We start from the raw sequence: 22,385 nt of genomic DNA, 5'->3' as shown, positions 1-22,385 counted from the left end.
AATGTTTTTCATAGAATTCTCCTGAAGCAAAAATTATGGAACTGAAAAAGATTTAGAAATTGATTGCAAATCACTGCTACGCCAGGAACAATTGTATATACTCATTTTAGCTCTCAGCTCATCTGAAAAGGCTAGATTAAACATTTCATTTTAGACTTTCTTTTTCTTGTGTGTCAGAATTGCGTGTCAAGGCTTCATCCTGACACTCAAGGACAGGATTTCCCATAGTGTGGGATGTGAGTTAGAGTAAATGTTTCCATCAAGGTGCTCTTCCAGGAAGTAGAATATAATACTTTTTAGCTGCAGGAGTGACAGGTACTGAGGAGCACGTAGGTTGTTACAGAAGATGTCTGGGAGCTCTTGGAGAGGGCAGCAAGGCAGTGCCAGGCATGGAGAGCACAACTGGTGAGGACAAACCAGACTGATGAGATCCCCAACCCTGCATGCAGCAGAACGGCCGATCTGAACACAGTTACTGGTGTTTCATGTTATTTGCTGCTTCCTCTGGAGCTTTAATTCATAAATGTGTCAGAAGAGAGAGCTATTGTTTGTTCCAGCAGTAAAACCTGCCTTTGCTTAGGCTTTTCCCTATTCTTGACATGGAGGGGAGGTAAAAAGCTTTCAAAAATCACCTAGCAAGGTTAAAAACCAAATTATCTTTGTGATCAAAAGCTTACCAACCTGATCAAACTGCTTCAGCTGAAGGCCAGTTTTTGACAGTGAGTATCTGAGGAGATTCATACACTGCCCTCATACCCTTCCTTTTATTCTCTCCACTTATTTCAACTTGTCAGTTGTTTATCTGCTCGCTCAGCCACCCCAGGAAAGTGTTTACTGTGCTAACTTGTGACATCTCACACCCCTTTTAGGTACATGTTTTGTAAGACATACTTAACTGTGTTGGTAAAAGAGAGCATAATAGTAATTTTCAAAGAACATTTTGCTCTTTGGTACACTGGAGAAATTTCCATGGTATTTTAGGAACCAGCTCAACACTTCCAACCATGTGCAATTCCAAAGAGGGCAAATTTTGTAGCTTACAATTTGTTTAACTTTTTTTTTTTAATTATTTTTTAATTTTTTAAATTTTCACTCCACTGATCTCAGTATTTACTGTGGGATAAAAATATAACAGTTTAAGATTTTATATTCTATCATTTTACAATCTGTTGGGAATTTAGCATCCTGCAATTTTGCCCAAGATTAAACTGCTCTTCAGCCTGTCAGCTTGTCAGTTCTTGCCCAGCAGTAGTTAGAGAGTAAAACAAGGTTTTTACATGGGCTGGTTGTCTGAAGCTGCAATGAAGCACACAGGACTCTCAGCACAGTGGGACATCCCTTGAGGAAAATGCTCTTAGCATGTCCCACCTGCCTTTTAGCTCTTCAGGCTGTGGGGCTGATCCCCTCTGCTGCAGCTTTAGGGGTCTGTGATGAGAGACTGAGACTTGAGACCCCTGTGGCCAAGTTGTTTTTGTTTTTGTTTTGCTCCTGAGCTGGTAAGAAGTGAGCAAGCACAGCACAAGTTCAGGGATTCCTGCATGCTGCAGTAAAGGGGCAGTTTAGGTGACTCAATCCCAGCCAACTATTGCATTTTCCAAGATGTCCTTGTTTTGGGTTCTCCAGTGAGGAGGAGCTTTCTAAGCTAATAACAAAGTAGAGTCAAATGTGGACAGTGAACCTGAAATAGTATGGATTTTGTGTTAGTATGAGACATAGGGTCTTGAAGATCCTGGCCATACTGCAAGAGGTTAATTGATAAGCTTTCCTAATATCTGTGTGTACTTAGATCAGTTTGTAACATCTCATCTTACCTGACTGCTCATCAAAAATGGGGCAATACAAAGCTGAATTATTTCCTGAGATACAAGAATCAATTCAGCCTACTGCACATCAGGCCAGGAGCAATGAGTGCAGCTCATGACTTTGACTTCTTTATCTTTTCACTCAACCTGCAGCTACTCAAGGACTGAATTCTGCTGTTAATTTTGTTCTAGCAAAAGCCTGGCATTCCTGCCAAAAATAAGTTGTATCTGCACAGCCAGCAGCTATATCTTATGACTTAGAATAGAAATTAGATGGATAAGTGCACTGACAGGGTGAGCTAATGGCCACTCCCTTAATAAGTGCTGTAATTTGAAGAATGCAAAATCTGTTTGTCCACCCTCATGGCAATTCTCCTCTTGGGAAGAAAAGCTCGCTGGTAAAACCCACAAGTCCCAGTACACGTTTTGTTGTGCATTTATTTTTACAATAATCACCACTTCTGAAAAACTCAAAAAAACAGCTTTCAGGCAATCAAGTCAGTGCCTCTGCAGTCCTGCCTGACCAGAGGGATGTGAGCTGTGTGTGTGCTGTCCTGGTCCTGCTCACCCAGGTGTGCTTAGCCTGGAATGCATTAACATATCCTAGGAAATTTAGTAAATGCTAAATTTTACTAAATAATATAAATTCTTTCTGGGAACCGGCTGCAATATTCCTTAAGGCACGTCCTTTTTTATTTCATTAAGCACTTGGCTTTTTCAATGGGACTAGTGGTTTCCTTCTTTTATGACTCTATACTCCCTTTCTTCTGCACGTTTGTCTGCATTAATGTCTCAGAGAAAGCCAATTTTCTCATCAGGTGAGCTTCAATGTAACCTGTGTTTTGAAAGTTTATAACTACTTCTAATGGCAGGTGAAAAAATGAATTTAATCCTGTGTCTGAGAAAGCACACTATTATTCTGTGACAGATTTAAGCAAAGTCTAACTCTTCTGTGGATCTTATGGGCTTGTTTCTCATGGAAAAATCTGAAGCCTTATGGAGCTGTATATTCAAGCACAGGGCCTTGTTCATGTTTGCTTAAATGGCCCTTGTGAAGCTGGAACTAAAGCTGTATGGTTTGAAATTGATCTGATTCAATATTATGTGTTAGTACTTATTACTCCCGTAGCCCACTTCATCCTCTAAGTATTTTGAAGACCTCCTGGATCGGACTGGCAAGCTCTTAATGAGCAAGATATAAAACCTTGCTGAGTGCAACAGAAGAGGAACACAGCCCTGTGTGTTTGAGCCAGGGAGGTAAATACAACCCAGAATTACACAGTGTGGTGTTCCTTGTGTGCTACAGGCAGATTAGCACCAGGAATAAATGTAGGGGATTTACAAAAGATCTCCATCAAAAGGACAAACTTATATTTTAGAGGTAGCAAATAGCAGAGGCAGCAATCGCCTACATGAGCAGTTGCAATGAACTCAGCACCACTGTCAGCAGGGTATTGCTGCCACTCAGGGCAAGCACCAAGAGAATCAGGCACTCTGTTATTAAGGTCACACAAATGTTTTTAATGGCACTCTTTCAGGCTAAAAGCAGGATTTCAGCTTGCAGCTGACTGCTCTTGTTCAGGTGTGTAATTGCATCTAGCCTGATTTACAGCAGTTGAGGATCTGACCCAAGATTGGTTTTCTCTCTGTAAATACAGGCAGAATTTGGGTTGAGGCTTTTATGTGTAGCAATTAAAAAAGCAGGGAAAACTTGGCTTCCGCTCATCCCTGAGCTCAGGTTTCGCTTGTTTTGTTGTTTGTGGAACAGTTTAGGGTGTTTAGATGTGAGTGGCCAGGTGTTTCCAATATTGAACCTCTTCGTGTGGAAACGTGCACAGATAAGAGAGCTCAGCCTGTCACAAGCCTTGGTGGTGTTCATTCAGCGTTTGAAGTTCTGACTTGAAAGGACTGACTTCTGAGCAATCGAGGCACAGAGTCCCAGCCCCTCTCTTTCAGCAGGAACTCTGGGACAGAGGTTCAGATTAGGAGCTGGATTAGTTCTCCAGTGAGTACCCCGTGCCTCGGTGGGAGCTGAGTGAGGGTTTCAGCTCCACAGTTCTGCTTAGTCTTGGACCTCCCCCCTGAGGAGGAAAGGTCAGTATTTATGCCCTTAGCACCTTGTGGATAACTATGATGTTGTTTCTTGCTTTCTTGTATTTTCATCTTTGGAAAGTTAGAGGGTTTTCTTCAAAATGCATTGTTACTGAAGTTGAGCTGTCTTAAATCTTGCAAAGATTATAGTTTGTAGTTCTGTAACTTTTCAAATTTGGAATGAGTTAAAACTTTCATTTCAACTAAAGTTCTCTACTCTGTGCTTTAAAATCCAGGCAGATTTGCACCCCTATAGCTAAATAAATTAAAGAATTAGGAGAATTCAGTGATAAATTGTGAAAAAGGCAGCCCTGGTGTTTTTTTTCTTTTTTTTTTTTTTCTCCCTGTGCTCTTCACGTGTGTTTAAGCTGTTTAAGTTTTTCTTACTTTTCTGCTTTCCCTGCAAACAGTGTTTATTCATCCTAGGAAAACATCAGTTGGGTAAACAGAAGTATTTGTCTGTGTAGCACTGCAACTCCTACTAAGATGCAAATTGTGCTGCAGGGAAGATAGTTTGGGCTTTTCTTTCCTCCTTGCTTTTCTTTTTTGACAGTCGGTTAATAAAGACTCAACAATAAGCAGCTGCCTGTGATGTCATTTGGGACTTTGTCCACAGAGCTTGTATTTACAAGTACTGAGCAACTCCACAGCAGCAGCAACCCCAACTATCAGCAAACTTCATGTCTGCTGTTACTGGAGGACTTTGGTGCTGTGCAGGGTGTAGAAAGCTAACTCTGTTCTTCTAACCACAGACTTTTAAAGCTTGGTAAATAAACACTGGATAAACTCAAGAGAATTTCTGCGCTGCAAAGACTTCTTACGGTTCTGAGCTCTCCAGGGCTGGCATGTTTTGACTGAACTCCTGCAAGTAAGGCTTTTGCTGGTTTGGTGTTGTTATCATCTCTGTAAAGCTTATTTTCTTTAGGAGTGTGTCAGCATTGCTATTTGTTGTTTTTGTTTTAATGAAAAGAGCGGCAAATATGTAGTTATTAGGAGTAATTACAGCCATGCATCTGACTGTGTTTCAGGACAAATGAAAACTTCATTCTGGCTTTTGTTTGTATGAGATGACACTGAAGTGGCTCTCTCTTAATTTAAGTGATGAAACTTTAAGATTCTTAAAGTCTCCTGAGTGCTGTCGTTAACTGAACAAAACCTGGGCTGTCTGAAGATTGTTTTCTTGTAATTTAATAATATTTATTTGAATATCCATTATTACTTTGATTTTTTTAATATAAATTCCTTGTAATTTTTAGTACAATTTTCTTTAAAAATTATTTTGTTTCCTATGCAGGCATTTATTTCAAACAAAACTTGATTACTTTTCACTTTTGGCTCCTGTTCAAGTTCTGGAGGTGTATAAGTTTAAAAGAGAAAATCATACAGTGCTTTGAAATCTGATACCTTTTGGATAGAATGACTTCTCAATTATATGAGAAACGGTAATTTTTGTTTTGAGTGTTTATGTTAGGATTCACATCACATCCTGAAATATCAGAGCAGAAAAACTAGCATTGTGGTAGCTGCTGTGACAAAACTTTCTGTGCTGCCTGCTGTTTGTGGGACTCAACTGTGTTTCTGACCAGGCATTAACTCATTTTCAGGACAACTAGCTGTGATTGGCATGGAATTGTCTGTGTTTGACAGAGGAGTAAACTGGTTCATAGATGTGGTTTATTAAAATTCAGTTTACCCACTTCAAAAGTTGGTAACAAACCCCAGGTCTCTTGTTTCTCATTTCAGTTTTTCACCAGAAACCCATTCTAAATTGTGGTAATTTTGGTTGTGGTGGCTTTTTCTAGGATGTAACCTAATCACAGTACTGTGTATGAGGAACACTTTATTACTGTTTACCTCTGTTTAATGATCTGTCTTTGAGAAGACAAAGCACATTTCTGGGGACTGAAATCAGAAAATTATGATTGGCAAGTGTATGAGGGTAAGTCAGTACAATCCATCAGATAGGAATTGGAGGATTCCTCATGAATTAGAAGCACTATTTATTTTGGTTTGCTTTGCTTGTTACTGACTTTGTTTACAAGGCCTCTCAGTCCCACCCAGCAACAGATTTTTTGGGGCTTCTTATGAAGGTCAGAGGGGTTACAACTGCAGATGCCCCTCCCAAGTGACCCTGTTTCTACAGCAGATCAAAACTGTCCAGCTCTTCTTTTTTGACACTATAATGTGGCTTGGCATGCCAAGATACTGTGCAATTCAGGAGCTGTTGTTCTGCCTCTGCAATGGAAGCATTTTCTCCTGGGGGGTGGGGGAACCAAACTAAATTTAGCTCTGCATTAATGCCATGGGAATGGCAAAGGCTTTTGGTGTTTCAAATGGGCGTGTAATTAAGGGCATATTTTTATTCCTCAGGTGTTCATCCTCATTTTTCAGAAATGTTATTTAAAACGTTTAGATAGTCTTTAAAAGATGTTTTTGTAGCTCAGAAACTTCTGCCAATTGCAGGAGTGAAGAGCAGAGAGTTGTGATAAAGGTTTTCCTTTGGGGAGATGGAATGGGTTTGATCCCTATCAAAGACTCCAAAAACCATTCTTTCCTTTCCTCTGTCACATCATGGCCAATAAAGATCTACTATTGTGAACTGATAATTTACACTTGCAAAGTTTCAGATATTGTTGGCAAATAAATGCCTTTGAAATCTTCAAAATAATTATAACAACGTGAGAATAAAAAACCTTATTTGGGTTCCACTTATCTTTCTCACTTTAATTTAAAATGCAAATTCTAATCTGAAAAATGTGAATTTTACTGGTTTTAAAGAAAACTTCATGGGTTCCTATGGTATTATTTTTGTTCGTGAATTGTGTATAAGTGTTTAGGGGGCTTAGATTTATGGAAGTAGAAATCCTGCTCTAGTAAATGTAAAGCAGGAGGGTACAATTCCACTTTAGTCATGAGCTAATCTTCAGCTAATTCCCTTAAAAGCAGACTCTCAAAACCTGATGAGCCTGTGGGCATCCAATTTTCATTTCCCTCTTTTGCATTTTCCTCCTGACATTTATATTTTCTTCCTTATATACCAATGTAGCAAATTAGGATATAGCTTGAGCTCCCTTTTCAGCCAAAGGATCCCTTGGCTGGATTTTTCCTGAGAAATCTGCCCAAGGATACAGAGTATAATCTGATAATATTCTGGGATGGCATTAAAAGGGACAATTGCCAAGTGAACGTCAATTCTTTGGCCATGTGAAAAGAAACAGGATGAGAGCAGACTCCAGCCTGACAAGTGGGACTGGGGCTGGGATAAAAGACAAAGGTGTCAAGGGGAAGCTCAGCTGGCTGAGGAGCTCAGCACGGTGCAGGATGCTCTGCAGCTCCTGTGGGGCTCTGCACGTGTTCAGCTCCTGGCAGAACTGCAGTTATGCTGAAGAAAAATTCATGCCAAAGCTGCCAGAACACCTTCAGAAGTTAAAACATGTATTACGCTGTTTTATTGCTAAAACAGGATAAATGTACAATGTAAATAGAACGTGAGCCATTAACACTTGTAATGCTCTGCTCTGTACTGTCTGTGATACCGCTTGTGCTGCATGCAGGAACCTGAATTACATTAGGTTTTCCCTGATGGTTACATGAATTAGTCATGACATTTTCAGGATGAAAAGTTAGATAGCTATTATGTGAAAAACACTAGGAAATCTCTGGATGTGCCCATTGCTTGGCATTCAGGTGGATCAGACAAACGGGGTTTGTGCAGCAGCAATGGCTTCAGGAAATGGGCTGTGACATTGTCTATGGGCTGTGGATGGTGCAGACCCTGAGAAGCAGCTTGGATTATAGAGCAGTGCATAAAAATGATGTTGCTGAAATATGACCTATTAATATTGACACACAGCAAGAACAAATGCCACTGTTAAACTGCATGTTTGATAAGCTTTCCACAGGACAACCCTATTTGTTTTCCTGAGCCAAACCAGCCTTGGATAGTGTGTGCACACAATAGGTCTGGACAGGATCAAATGCATGTCACAAATGATTTTCTTTGACAATGCTAATTGATTATTATAATTCATCGTTATCTAAATTGTTAAATTCAATACTTTACCATATCCTTTTGTTTCTTCGTTGCTCACACATAATACAAATAGGAAGAGTTAATTACCACATGCAACAACAGAGGCGAATTTCATTGTCTGCTTCACTTTGATTGAAGCTGTATTGAATCACCACTGTGGATTTTCAGCAATGGTGGAGAAAAGAAGGAAGCAGGAATTCTTTTGCAGTGAAGTTGCTTTTGGTGATAGTTAGTATTTGTATTTCAAACAGTATCCTTTTGGCAGCTGGGCTCTATCATGCTGGTTTTGCCTGTACTAAGTGTTACCTAATTGTGCAAACTGAAATCCCATGTGTACATCAGTCCTGTGGGGAATCAGTGGCAATCCTTGAGGAACACAGCACAACTTGACATAAGTGGAAGGGTTGCATTTGTTTCTGAAATTACTCACTCCTCTAGATATGAGCATTTGGATTATTTCTTCAGTGCTCTGTTGATGGCCAGAGCTGCATCTGGTGGGTGAAAGGAAGTAATGCTCTCCTCAAGGGAATTCTGGAGAGATTAAGTGATGACTTAATTTATGCAAAGTCCTAAAACTCTGATCAACTCTATCTTCGAAGATTTGGTGTAACTGCTGTAAAATCTAGGATCTTTTCTGCTGCTCTGAAATGATCTGACAAAATGGTACATACTTGTAAGATTTTGGGGGGTTATTTTGCCAGTAGAGGGCCGTGTTAAACTGGATAAAATACCTCCCTCTTGGACTCACATTGTCAGTGAGGAACAGCTTAAAGCATATGGTTGTTTTCAACAGCAAAATGAGTAAATAATTACATCTTTTAGAAGCTATTGAATAATTAATTATTTAAAATCAGAATCACATCACTTTTACGGTGTGACAGTTCTGTGTCTATCAGACTGAATTCTGGCCTTTAAAATACATCACACCTACTTGTTTATTCTAAATTGTTCAAGGTTGATAGATAGAGCCCTAATAAGTCATTAAGCTGACGTGATATACAGCAGCAGCATGTGCTTTTGCCATAATGACACAAATGAGAAAAAAATTGTTTTTCAGAGGTACAATCACGTTTGTTTTTGATGTGGCCTATAAACTAGAACTCATTATTCAGGCTCTAGTGCTGCAGGAGTTGACCTTTGGCAAAATATTTTGTTATCCTCAATCTTTTATACAGGCCTTTTGTGAACTCTGCTCAGCTCTCATTTTGCTGATTGCATTTAAAGTCATTTATTGCACAGTGTTTGCCCTTCTAGCAGATGTTAAAGGATTCCCTGCCTCCCCCTTAAAGGCTACTCCTCCTCAGCATCTAATTATAACCTACACAAAAGATTAACAGATGTTATAATTGTCTTTACTCATTGATTAAATAGTTTCTGCATGATTTGCTCTCTTCCTCTCATTGCTGATTTGTGAGGTCTTTCTGGACAAGTCTCATGGATCTGCAATTTGTTAACAGTGCTGTCTTCAGTTTTTAACTTTTTGTGTTTGTGGCTCAGTTTGAGCAGGTTATTGCTATTCTGCTGGACAATGAGACAGAAATGTGTTTAAAACATATGCATGAATACTTGTTTTGATTGCACACATTCCTGTTCTTCCTCTTCCTTTTAACCACTCCATCAAAAATATCTGTAAAATGCAGACTCATTTTAGTGGATTTAAACTGGAGACTGGAGGGGTAAATGCTGAGAGTTGCTTAGCAGGGGCTTTGTCCCTATATTTCAGTTGCCACTTGCAGAGGAAATTAAGGGCAGAGAAAATAGATTTAAAAAATTCCTAGGAGGAAATTTCTAGTAGGGCTTTCCTAGTAGGACCATTAGAACACTGTGGGTTTGTTGTTTTTTTTTTTTTTGGTTTTTTTTTTTTTTTTTGGTGGTTTTTTTTTTTTATGATTCATCTCTCTCACTCTTCACAAAATTAAGATTACTCTGTTCTTGAGCTAATAAATCTGTGTTTTGTTCCCACGTTGAGGTGAACACACTTTTCTTGGATGGATCCATAGTCCTTCCCCTACAGCACACCAGTGCCAAGCTTAACAACTGGTGTTTTATGCTCTTATAAATCTCAGAGCATCTTGAACAGGGCCAGACCAAACAATGTTTCTTTTCAGAGAGGTGAAACATCTTGCACATGTATTTAAACTGCTGGGGATTGATTCCACCAAAGTGTCCACCCTTCCCTGTTGTTTGGATTCTGTACAAGGTTTTTGTACTTTCTTCCATTGACACAGATGTGAATAAATAAGTCCACAAAAACTTCCATGATAATCTTGGGAAGTCTCTCAGTTCCATGAAGCTGCATCTGCCACGAGGCCTAAGCCTGAAGGGCTCTGCCTCACTTTGCTCTGAATTGGTGTAACAAGAAAGAAAATGAATGGAAAATATTTTCTCACGTGTTCTTGAAAAAAATCTCTGAATGGGTTAAAGAGAAACAGGTTAAAGGCTTGAGGCATGAATTATGGGCTTGGTTATTCAAAAGCCATGAATTATTGTGATGTTTCCCCAGCCCATCCCCCAAACCCTACTCAAACACAAAGCTGTTTCCTTGATTCCTAGCCAGAGAACCACCTCATTTTGAGGTTGGGCTCACCTTCTCCTGCCAAAAGCATTTGAGCATTTTTTACTACCAAAAATACTTGAGTTCTCTGTGGGTGTCTGGGAATATTGATTCAATTAATGTTGGTTCATGCATCTGTGGGACACCCTGTATGGTTCTACTTTGTTGGTGCTGTGTGTGTTTTTCTCTTTACAGTGAACACTGTACATGGTGCTGGTTGTGAGATTTTGATAGAGAACTTACAGCACTCTAGGTTTTTATTTGGTTTTTAATGTTGGTACCTAAAGTGTAATTCATGAGTTTTAATAGAGTGATTGATAATCTTTGCAGTGCACAAAATCATTTGTCCAGGAACTCAAAACCGATCTAGAAACAGAGGTACTTTTGTTGTGAAATTATCAAAGAACACTGTATCCTCCTTGTTTTTAAATGACATCTCAGTGCCCCTGAATACTTTGAATTTATAAGCTGGGGGGAGCAGATTATAAATTTGTAATAAGAAAATTCCAGTGTGCCAACTGTGCTTGCAAAGTGTATTTTAATCATATAGACACCTGTCCACTACCAACTTGTAATATTTCTTAGAGGTCACTGAGCAGCCAGCTGATGGAAATTACTTTTATTCAGTATCAACCTCAGCTGAGTTTGAAACACTAATCCAGAAGTGAAATGCTAAAATCCTAATTATCAATAATAGGACCTGTCTAATCCCTATATTAAGATGGAAATAAAAGACCCAGGTTCTCTTTGCTACTACATATGAGAAACACTTGGAAAATACTGAAAGTTCAACTAAGTCATTAAGGATTTTTAACATGTGCTCCTAAGAAGGAAAGCATTAAAGTGAAACCTGGTGTAACATTTTAATAAACAGCTCTCTCTTATGTCACTGGCTGTTAGCTCTAACTTTTGAGACCAAGATCTTCATCTGTATTTTTAGTAAATGAAAGAGAGCACCAAATAACTGATAAGGGTAGCACAATCCACAAGGCCTCAGGTTGGCTATTCTCCTTGTCTCCCTGCCTGAGAATCTGTAGACTTCTCTAGGATTTAATGATGTGCTTTCCTAAAACTAGTAAATTCCTTCCTTTAAACTGCAATTCTGTCCCGGTGTTATTGATTGGGAATGCATCCCAATGTCATGGCGAACCAGTTCTGTCCTTTAGATTTACCAATTTATCTTTAATCAACTGAATTGCTTTTCTTTTTGATTACCAGAAAATTCTCCTGTCACAAGAAAAACCTTTAATAAGACATTGCCAAGAATTTATCACCTAGATGATAGTTTTGGGTGCAGTCCTGGGAACAGAATGGTTTGTAAGGTACACAGCCACATGCAGTGCACCACAAACCCTAGGCAGGATTTTCCTTGCTCCTGGCAGGGAGCAAATCTTACTGATAGGTCCTGTCTCCCCAGTAAAGCTCTGAAATCTCACTTTTACCTGCTGGCTGCTGTCTCTGTGAAAACAAGTTGTGCTTTACCTGTTTTATTTATTCCTCTCTACCTGAATTCCAGGTCTGGATCCTATGTGTCCCTGAGGACTCTGAGCTTGGATGCAGAGTTCAAGAGTTTTAAACTCTGGGCAGAACAACTGAGACCTCTCCTGAGGTCTCTGACTTGTGGGTAGATCCCTTTAGCTCCTACCATACTCAGCTCCAATGTGGTGGCAATGCAGAGGTGGAGATTTAGCTCACAGGATCCTCATCCCAGAAGCAGGGAAGGATGTGAAACTTTCTTGTGGGTTTAGGGCACACCCTTAGGCAAGAAGTCCCATTAAGGCCTCACCTGGTTGCTTCTTTTCTTTTGTCTTCCCTTTCCTGGAGTCCCATTCAGAGTTTTATTTCTCTCCAGTAGCTGCAGGTGATATTACTGTGAGTCAACAAGGAAAATCAAAGGTGAACAGCACTAAAGAGTGCACCAGCCTGCTTAATTCCCCCACTATTAAAGAAAAAAGGGGCCTGCTCTAATTATTATTATTATTATTTTTAATGCTGTTTTAATGCTTCCTAGTTTCCCCTGCAGGGAAGATGGATTTAAATCTGTGGAGGGAGTAGAGGATATGTCTCACCTACATAGCTGCTTTTGGTGGCAAAATCTTTTAATTGTTGGCTTTAATTCAGTTCTAGCTGAATTTCTCCCATCAAATTAATTTTGACAGAAGAGCAAAGATGTGAATGAAAACTGAGTGCCTTCCCCTGCACAGTGCAGAGTTTGGAGAGAGGATTATTCCCCTGTTTGAGTTTATAGTGATGTGCACATCTGGTAGATAGAGAAGAGTAATGACACGGAGAAGCAGCACTAATAGAAAGTTTCATTATTAAAGTCTTTGACAAAGAGGATTTAGTCAGTAAATGACACTTATATATTACTGTCTTCACAGGGCAGGGGAGAAACTGAGACAGGAGAAGGCAGTGAGTCAACCTAAGTCTCCAGCTCAAAATATGGGCAAGCATTTACCTGAAATGAACCAAGTAGATTTTTTTTCTTCCTTGCTTATGCTCAAAACTGTTTTTCCCAATCCACCCTGAATTAATAAACCTAATGTAGGAAAACACCAAACTTTTAAAGTATATGTTTAGTCTTGAAATACATTTTCCAGTTCACAGTGGGTCATTTAGAACATGCAAGTGTATTAGCACTTTTTCCTTTCATTCTAATAACACTTTTTATTTCCCAGCTGAATTTTGAGCTAAATAGTAATATTGAGTAACTCTGGTTATTGCAAGTCTGAAGAGGTGCATAAACTATACACTTAAAGGTTTTATTTAAATCTGCATAACATTACTTCCAAGAAATAGTCTAGGTAAAAACTATCCAATTTGAGTTGCTACATGAATTCTATAGAAAATAATGGATGAAAAGTTCTGTGCCAACCCAACTGTTGTTTCTACAAGCAAAGACATCTTTCCAATTTTAGTGAATAACTGACTTACGAATTGCCAGTAGTTTTGGTTTGCTTGGTGGTTTTTTTAATTTTTTTTTTCTTTTGTAGTTGAACTCTTTTTATTTTGCATTCGAAATGGACAGATGGTTGACAGAGAGACTAAGAAATTCTAATAGTGTAGCTCCTTTCTTTCTAATATTTTCTGGATAGTACTGTATCCATACTCTCAAAGTGTTGGATTATTACCTTTGATGGCAGCCTATATGTTCACTGACATTTCACCTGGTAGAACTGAGCACAGGTGAGCTAAAGACTGAGAGAATGATGTAAAACATAGAAGAGCTATGAACTTTTTAAGTAGAAAATTCATTATTTTTTTTGAATTTACATTTTTATTACATTTCTGGCAGATGGAGAAATTAGAAATCAGTGTGTGACAAGCAGTCTTCACACCGAGGAATTGGAATAAGCACTGCCAGCAGCTGATGGCATGAGGAGGAAGGATGGAGTAACATGTTTTCAAAAGCCAAAGCTTTTAATTGTCTCTAATGTGGATGAGCTATAGCAAAGTACAGAGATGTTCAGAAGAAAGGCAGAGAAGGCTCTTTTCTTGCCCATCAGGGTTGTTTGATATCTGGCAGCATTCTCACTTGCAGTGTATTTTTTACACCTCATCCTGCACAATTTTTTCATATGACAAGTGTTCCTTTGATTCTCTGCACTGGATTTCACTTTAGGTAATTTCTTCAGATACTCAGCATCATTTGCCCTTTATTTCTTTTCATCCTACTGTCAATAAACCTAATCAATTTCTTGCTGTCTCTAGTGTTAGGCTATGTCCCTCAAACTTGTGTGGATGGTCATTCCTTGACACTTCAGTCTCTTCTTTGTCATTGTTTGAAGCTGCAATGGGGGGACTGGTTAATCATTCCCCACCAAGTCAATACTTCAATCATCTGTGCTGCAACTGTGTAAATTCCATAAAGTTTGTCTCTATCCTTTTGGCCCAGGCTGAATTCAGCAATAGAGATGAGATTGTTCTAGAGTTGCAGGGATAAGAGACAGAGGGCTCTTTGGTATGCCAACACTGCAGTGTTCTGTCACCATTAAGAAAATATGCATGAAGACAGAACATCATTCATTTTTAATGTTTCCGTGATAGTTTTCTTGGCTATAAGCTGAAGGTGGAGTTTCAATCAATGTGTATCAATTCCTTTCAATTTTATGGTCTTGATATCCCATAGTCCTACATGCTCTGCTGTGCAAGAATAAAGTGAACTTATACTGGCTGGGATATCTCCCTGGAGTTTTTCTTTATGTATTCTCATCAATGCATAGGGAATACATCCCACAAAACACTTGAAGGTGGTAGAGCTGAGTTGTACCCTGTCACCTTTCTGCTGTGACCATGAAGTACAGGCACTGCTGAAGTGTGCATGAGAGTTGGAGCTGAGTTCTTTTAGGTCATCCTTAGATGATGTTAGGTTAGCTGAAATTAGAGTAACTTCTGTTAAGGTTGAAAAGGTGGAGAACCAGCTGAAGGTTTCAATACCCATCCTTATAGTAGCTAGATTAGTTCTGGCACCTCCAAATTCTGCTCTGGTACCATGTCTCTTGTGTGTCTTGTCCATAGCAGCAAACAGAGGTGGCTACAGAGTCCAAGGACCTGTAGCTGTCCTAACTGCACAGATTTACAGAGCTCTGAAGGCATTTGCACAGAAAAATAACTAATATGTGGGGTTTTTTCTGATAGAAATATGCACAGTATTCTGTGTGGTCAGCATCTGGAGCTGCTCAGCTGACTGGCACTCTGTGTTCTTGCTTTGCTCCCTTCCAGTCTATCCCTTCAGGGGCTCAGTTCTGGTTTGGCTGGAAGAGATCAGTGCTGTCTTTCCCCACTTGTTCTTCCCCAGGGTGGAATTTCGTCATGGTGAGGTGAAGGAGCTATTTTCACATTATACAGATGAAGGAGTGGAGCCCTTTCTCAGCTGCCCCCTTCCCAGACCACGGACAGATGACATGTATTTGACTGGACTTTATCTTCCTTTATTTTTCACAGGACAGAATGGGATTATGAGCTTGATTCAGCTTCTCTTCTGGGCTATTATTGAACTAATACCTTTCTCATTGTCTGTAATGTAAGGACAGCTCTGTGCCCACTGGGAGTGTCTGTACAGCAAGGTGAAATGTGAGACATGGTGTTACAACCCACAAAGCCCCAGGTTCATTAGGAACAAATTCTGCAGCCTAGACTTTGACATTTCCCTCTGATGCAAATGACTTTGGTTAGCTAAGGATGCACAGAGCTGGATGCTGAACATGTTACTAGTAACTAAGGAAACATTTTTACAATACTTACTTTCTATTGGGAATTTTCCTTTGAGCCATGTGAACATTTTGAAGTGTTACCCAGTGCTCTGAGGAGTAAAACCAGATGCCTGAACATTATGTTAAGATGGTTTAATAATTCCTCATATCCACTGAGCTGGAATACCACAGTAAATAAATGATCTTTCATTCCTTTAATCTGTGCTGGCAAGGAGGACCAAAAGAAGTTGCATTTATTTGGGATCGTGTGACCATTGCAGACATCATCATCTCTTTTAGCAGTGCAGGTGGAAGGGGTGGAGTGCACACAATGAACCAATGATTTTTAGTGGTCCCTCTGGACTATGATTACAACAGATGGGCAGGCAAAAGAGATGCTGACTGAAACGCATCTGCCTCAGAGAGGGAGGGATCTTGAGGCACATTTCAAAAGCTCTTAGTTCTAGTTTCAAAAACTGAATTGGCAATCCACCATTGCTTGCAACAGAGACCCTGATACAGATCTTACATGTAGGTCTGAAATTCTTGGACTTTCTTGAGTAGTGCCTTGATTTATACTGATGAAAGGAAAATGAGAAGAAAACAAAAATCAAACTGAGCAAAACATAGGTAACTTGACTATGCATTTTAAATTCTTTCCTCCAGTTAGTTGCCTATCAAACTGATTCAGATGCTGGATTTAATTGCATTTATTTTTCTGAGCATTGGAACATATTAGATGAACTGGATGTCACTGCCTCTAAAGATCTGTAATTCAGTGTTTGATGAGATTTCTGTTGGGTGTCTGCTGCCAGCCAGCCACTTTAGCATGAGGAATAACTAGCCCTATTAATGACGTACTAGATTAGAAGCTGCATCTCATTGATGCCAGAGGAGCCTTTATTGGGATGTAAATGGGACGTTTGCTTTTGAACCTCAAAACTGCCACATAACCCCGTGGGTCTGTGAACAGTAAGAGTGAAATTTCCTCAGGTCCTGGAGTTCAGCTTCTGCAGGTGGCTGGAGCTGACTATTTCTGACAAAGCTCAGCTGTGGTTCCCAAGGGACACAAATGTGTGTTGCAACCCCCAGAGGCAGCTGCTGCTGTGTTCAGAACATGCCTTTTGCAGGTTAACACAGCTTTGCGTTGCTGAAAGAGGCTCAGTGACTAAGGGAGTGCATGTTTACCACATAATAACCTATTTCACATAATTTATAGTAGTATTTGGTAATATATATAATAATAGGGGGTTAGAAACTGAGCTAAGAAATGGGAGCTTTGGATCTAATGTTTCCTTCAGCCTGAATAGCCTCAGTCATGCTTGGATATCTTTCTTGGTTACAGGTCTTACAGTGTTCTGAGGGATTTGATTTCAGTGCAGAAGCTAAGGATACAGAAACACCATTGTCATAATCTGTTTTTTATTGATGATAACACTATACTATATCCCTTTTCTTCCCATGCTGTCCTGACTACAGATTCATGCATTCTGTCTACTTATCTTTCATCATTTTTGTCTCGATAATTTTATTGCATGATGTGAATGCTTCATATGTCCCATAAAAGCAAACAGGGGAGGGTAAATCCTTTGACCTTTCAACATTCTTTGGTGTAATTTACTGGCGATTCCTCTCTTCCCCGAGGCATGGCCCTGGAATCCTGTGATAAAAATGGACAGCCAATCCAAATAGAAAACACTGAAAAGGTTAAAGCTTTGATTATGTTAGTCTATAAATGTTCATAGTCTTTTTTTTTTCTGCCAGAAAGAAAATGAGAGCTGAAAATGGCAATGGATGAATCATGCTTATTACAGAATACGGAAATGATATTGGTTCAACCCATTCTTGTTAATGCTGAAAGAATATAATCTTGTGCCCTCTCATTTTATGTCACTGCAACCCACCTTATCCTCTTAAATGAATGCATGCATCCATTTAATTAACCTGGTGAGATACTGAGATATAAATCTTTTAAATGCTTCTCATGCAATTCATCTTGACAGCTGTCGTAGTAATAACATCTCTAATGCCATATTCTTTGTTTTCTGATGTATTGAAATTCCTGGTATTATTTTGAGCACACTGATAGGTTTGCTGGATTTAAGCCCTTAATCTTAACTTGTTTAAATCCTAGGAGCAGTGCTATAGAAAGCTTTACTGATTGTTTAGTTTGCTGAATAAACGGAAGATTACCTTGCATGAAGAAAGCATAAATATGTCTTGAAAACTGAGGCTGAAACAGGGTGGAATTTAGAGCTGGGATGCTTTCCTTCAAATGTTGTGTTTCTAGAACATTCTGCCAAGAGTCTCTTCTGTGCTGGCAAGCGATCACCAGTCAGAAATAGCATGAGACTATCCAATGTGCTCTACTGATTCCCTTCTGAGGGACGGGGTAAGGGCAGAAGAGATCCACAGCATTTGGCTTTCAAACGAGTCAGCCCTTTGCAGACTGCCGTGTGTCAATGTCATTGCACTTCACTAAACTCACAAAAAAATGGAAGAATCATGGAATAGTTAGGGTTGGAAGGGACCTGTGGAGATCTAGTCCAACACCCTGCCAAGGAAGGGTGAAAGATGAGAGGGTTCCTTGTCTAGCTCTGGCCCTTCCCACACTTCTTTGGGAGGCTTCATTATCATGGCCTGGTGTGTGATGGGCAGATAGTGGTAGGACAAGGGGGAATGATTTTAAACTAAAACAAGAGAGATTCGGGTTAGGTGTTAGAATTCTTTACTCGGAGGGTGGTGAGGCACAGGCTGTCCAGATAAGCTCTGGATGCCCCATCACTGACAGTGTTTGAGGCCAGGTTGGATGGGGCTTAAAATAATTTGGTCTAGTTGGGTGGCATCCCTACACATGGTGTGGGGGTCAGAACAAGATGATCTTTAAGGTCCTTTTCAACACCAGCCATTCTATGACTGCTAGAAAGTTTTCAGTCAGAACTGCAGGACCACTGGATTAGGGAGTGGTTTGGGTCACAAAATAACTTGCAGGGCACACAGCTGACTCTGGGCACTGTCTGTACAGTCCCAGTAAACTTTGTAACAGCTTTAGAGACTTTAAGGAAGTTGTGGTGTATGAAAATTAATTATTCCACAGGAAAACAACAACAAAACAAACTAGAAAAGAATATTATTCTGCCCAGATATTTCAGAACAACTTGATATGTTTTTTAACACAACTTCCCAAAGCCAGTCAATATCTAGGTAATAGGCAGAATGGTACAGCAGTGCTATGTTTGTTGTCTTGTAATTCCTGTAATATTCTACTCATCTAAGCATTTCGGCTTCCTGCATTGGAATTTTTCTAATTTAATTAACTCATTAATGCTAGCACATGGCACATTCTCCTTCCCTGTCTGCAAAAATGCATCTTGCTAATCTAAATAGCAACCTAATCCAGTGGGTGTGAGTGCATTACATGTACATTAGTGCTAATGAACTGCTGACCAGCCTCAGCAAATACCTGGGAGTATTTGGCATTAGGCAGGGCCTGCCCGTGGTGCTGCTGTAGAATACACTGGGGCAAAACAAAAAGCATTGAGCTAAATGTCAGGTTGCAGAAATGCTGATGTTGTTGCAGTTTTCTATTTCACAAGTGCTGAATTTTGAAACACCAACTCAAGGGAGAATTGAGGAATTCTTTTTCTGCTTTGTCACTTAAAGTCATGACCAAGCTAAATACCACGATGGGGAGAGATAAGGGTGTGGCAATGTTCATGATTACCTTTTGATGACTAGGCAGAATGGTTTGAATGTTCTGCCATTAGGGGGAGAAAAAACACAACCCCCCAAAAAACCAAGGGAAATAATCAAATTCATAAGTATAAATCTAGTACATTTTTACTGGCTTATGCCTGGCAAGATAAATGTGGTGACTTTACAGAGCTGGACCTTGATCTGTTAAATATCAACTCTTTAATTCTGGAATTTTTTTTTTCTTCCAGTTCTGGGAGGCCCTGATAAACTGTACTTACTATGCTTTCCCTGCAAAGATCACAACAAAAGCCAGTGTATGCACATTGGTGTTAACACCAGAGCTGGCATAGGAAACCCAGCTGCAAAATGACAGAGTCTATTCAATTAGGTTCCTAGGAAACTGAATCACTTCACAGATTGGTAATGAGATATAAAATCTTTCACCTTTAGGTCACCTGTTCATTCTAACTAACATTTACATTGATGACAATCTTTACCTTCTCATTGCTGCTCCCTGACCTATGCCAGTGATATTACTTCTCCTCTCTTTGCTGAGGGATAATACCAGTTCTGGTTGTTTTCTCTCAGTCTTAAAGTCTGGCTGTCAAGCAAGCAGGGCTAACAGAGGAGAAAAAGCATTTAAAGGTGATCACTGTATAACTCTGACCTCATTCTGTTACCCAACAGTTAGATTTACGCAAATCACAAATCCTCTCCTCTTGTTAACACCTGGGAGAGACAAGCTGGCTGCTGAGAGGGAATACCTTGCTGCCCTACGGGTGTTTTGCCTTCTGGCAGCATTAAGTTGTGCAAAGCCAAGAGTGGGGAGGCTGCATTGTATCTGCCCTGAATTTAAACAAAGGGATGCTGGTTTGCAGAGCTGTCATTTTTGTCATGTGTCATAACTGTGAAATTTATACATGTTTGTAAGAGAAAAAAAATACAGTCCATTTCCAGTTACCAAACAGATATACTGTGTGCTAGTTCCCAGCTGGCATATGTTGGCATAACTATTGAAATGTGACTGCAGTTTCAAACTGCCTGAAAATATCTTAAATGCCTATCCAAGGAATATGATGTTGTACATTTTCATCAGCTAAAGCAATATACATCAATCATCCTTTGTTACTACTAGAAATGAAGAGAGTATTATAATCCAAGAAATTTCTCACATAGATTTTAGAGAGTGCTTTTCTATGTTAATCACACCATTTCTCCAGGGCATACTTTTCAAGCCATCTCCTGAAATAATGAACATTCTTGTACTGAGTACTAAAAATACTGCACTTTAGGATATATAATCAAGCTCATGCCTCTGGCTTGCTGGCTTCCTGAGCAGTGAAGGAAATACCCTATTTAAGCAAGATCACACTTAGATCTTCCTCTGAGAGTTTTTTTTATGTGTCCATACAAAACCTTCTGCCCTGAGCTCAGTGCAAACCTGAGAATACACTGGGCACACATCTGGGACCTGCATTCTCTTAGCCTGATCCCCATACACTTCTTGGGGATACAGCCTTCATGGCTGAGTGCTCTCAGGAGAGTGCCTGCCCCCTTATGCTCAACGTAAATGAACTCTATACTCCCTTAGGGAAGAGTCCTACAGCAGAAACATTTCCTGCAGCACTAAGAACTAGAAGATGAGTCCTCAAAGATTTGGAAATATACACCTGTGAGTGCAGTAGGGGTGAAGACACTGTAAATCATACGTGACTTTGCAATAGTTCACAGTTCCTCTGAATTAAATGGGATCAGCAGGGTCTGAGTGTTAACCACTGGGGTCTTTGCTGTAAACACAGCAAGCAAATTGGTCAGGGAAGGCAGGTAAACTTCTATAGTCTCTCGTCTTGGTAACACAAAAACAGTATTTCTGATGATTGGGCAAACCAGCCCTTAGCACTTTCACATTCCAAGACTGTTCCATCTGGATGGGTGTTCTCCTCTGCTGAACTTCCCAGTGGATGCGTTAGCTCCAATTTGAGTCTTCGTTAGTCTGTTGTTTGGTCTCAGAGGAAGAGAGATTTACTTGGGAGGGTCATTTTTGATTTGTGACAAGTAGTATGATGCACAAAAATGACTGTTCCAAGATGAGAACTTATTCTGTTTTTCTTAAGTGCTTCACTCTGATAATAATTTTTCTTTAAAGGCCTCCTGAGATGAGTACTTTGGGGCATCAACATATGTTGGTACAGGTGATGTATTGTATTATCTTGTCTGACAATTACCTGTGATTCAAAACTTTGTGTGTTTAGCCTTAGGTGTTTAACTCTTCAGAGAGATGTGTGACAGCCTGCTAAAGGTAATGTGCAGAGGTGGGAGCTCCCATGGTGTGTGTGGGGGAAGGAGTGGAGCCAGCAGGTCTGGAGTTGCTGCACCAGTACATGAGTAGGTCCTTGTGCTGTGCTAGGTATGGCTATAGTAAATCCTCTTCAAGTGCCCAGGGCAACATATAAACTATAGGAATAATTAATAATAATCCTTCCTGCTTTTACTTCTAAACTAGAATTTGGGGTGGTTCCACCAAATACCTGCAGACAGAAACTTCAGGCACTTAACTCACATTAGGTATTTGACCTTCCATGGGGATTACTGGCTCCAGCTGTAGCTCTCACCAGCTCATTCCTGAGTGGTTCTGTGCTCAACAAAGGCTCCCTTGGTGGAAGTCATGCTCTCCAGGCATGATGCGTGCTCAGCAGAATGATATAATTATTACATAAGATCATTTACTAATTTCTGGCATAATCACACAAACAGTGTAATACATTGCTGCTGTGTTTGTTTAAATCTATTGTTGTGTTTCTTTCACTCACTAATCAGGAAACAATAGGAATTCTGTGGTATCACACCATTGACATTCCTTATTAGCCGAATTAAATAGCATGTATAATTTTAGTGTTGGAACTACAAAAAAATAAAAGCAAACAAGGGCTTACAGGTAAACCTGAAGAAACGCCCACAAGGCAGCAATGAGCACAGTGCAATAACAGATTTTTTCATTGTAGGTACAAGTTCTCATT

General features: G+C 39.8%; 1 long non-coding RNA gene across 1 annotated transcript in view; it reads left to right on the top strand.

Annotated features, from left to right (window-relative positions):
• Positions 1 to 3,425: 3,425 nt before the first annotated feature.
• LOC134552354 (uncharacterized) overlaps positions 3,426 to 22,385 on the top strand; it is a 115,744-nt gene continuing 96,784 nt past the window's right edge. Inside the window, exon 1 of the long non-coding RNA XR_010080839.1 lies at positions 3,426 to 4,761. This is a non-coding gene — a long non-coding RNA (uncharacterized LOC134552354). The remainder of the gene's footprint in view (positions 4,762 to 22,385) is intronic.

Source organism: Prinia subflava, chromosome 6 (genome assembly GCF_021018805.1).
Source record: "Prinia subflava isolate CZ2003 ecotype Zambia chromosome 6, Cam_Psub_1.2, whole genome shotgun sequence".
Lineage (NCBI taxonomy): Eukaryota > Metazoa > Chordata > Aves > Passeriformes > Cisticolidae > Prinia > Prinia subflava.
The sequence above is the reverse complement of the archived record's forward strand: the minus strand, read 5'-3'. Positions and strand labels throughout refer to the sequence as shown.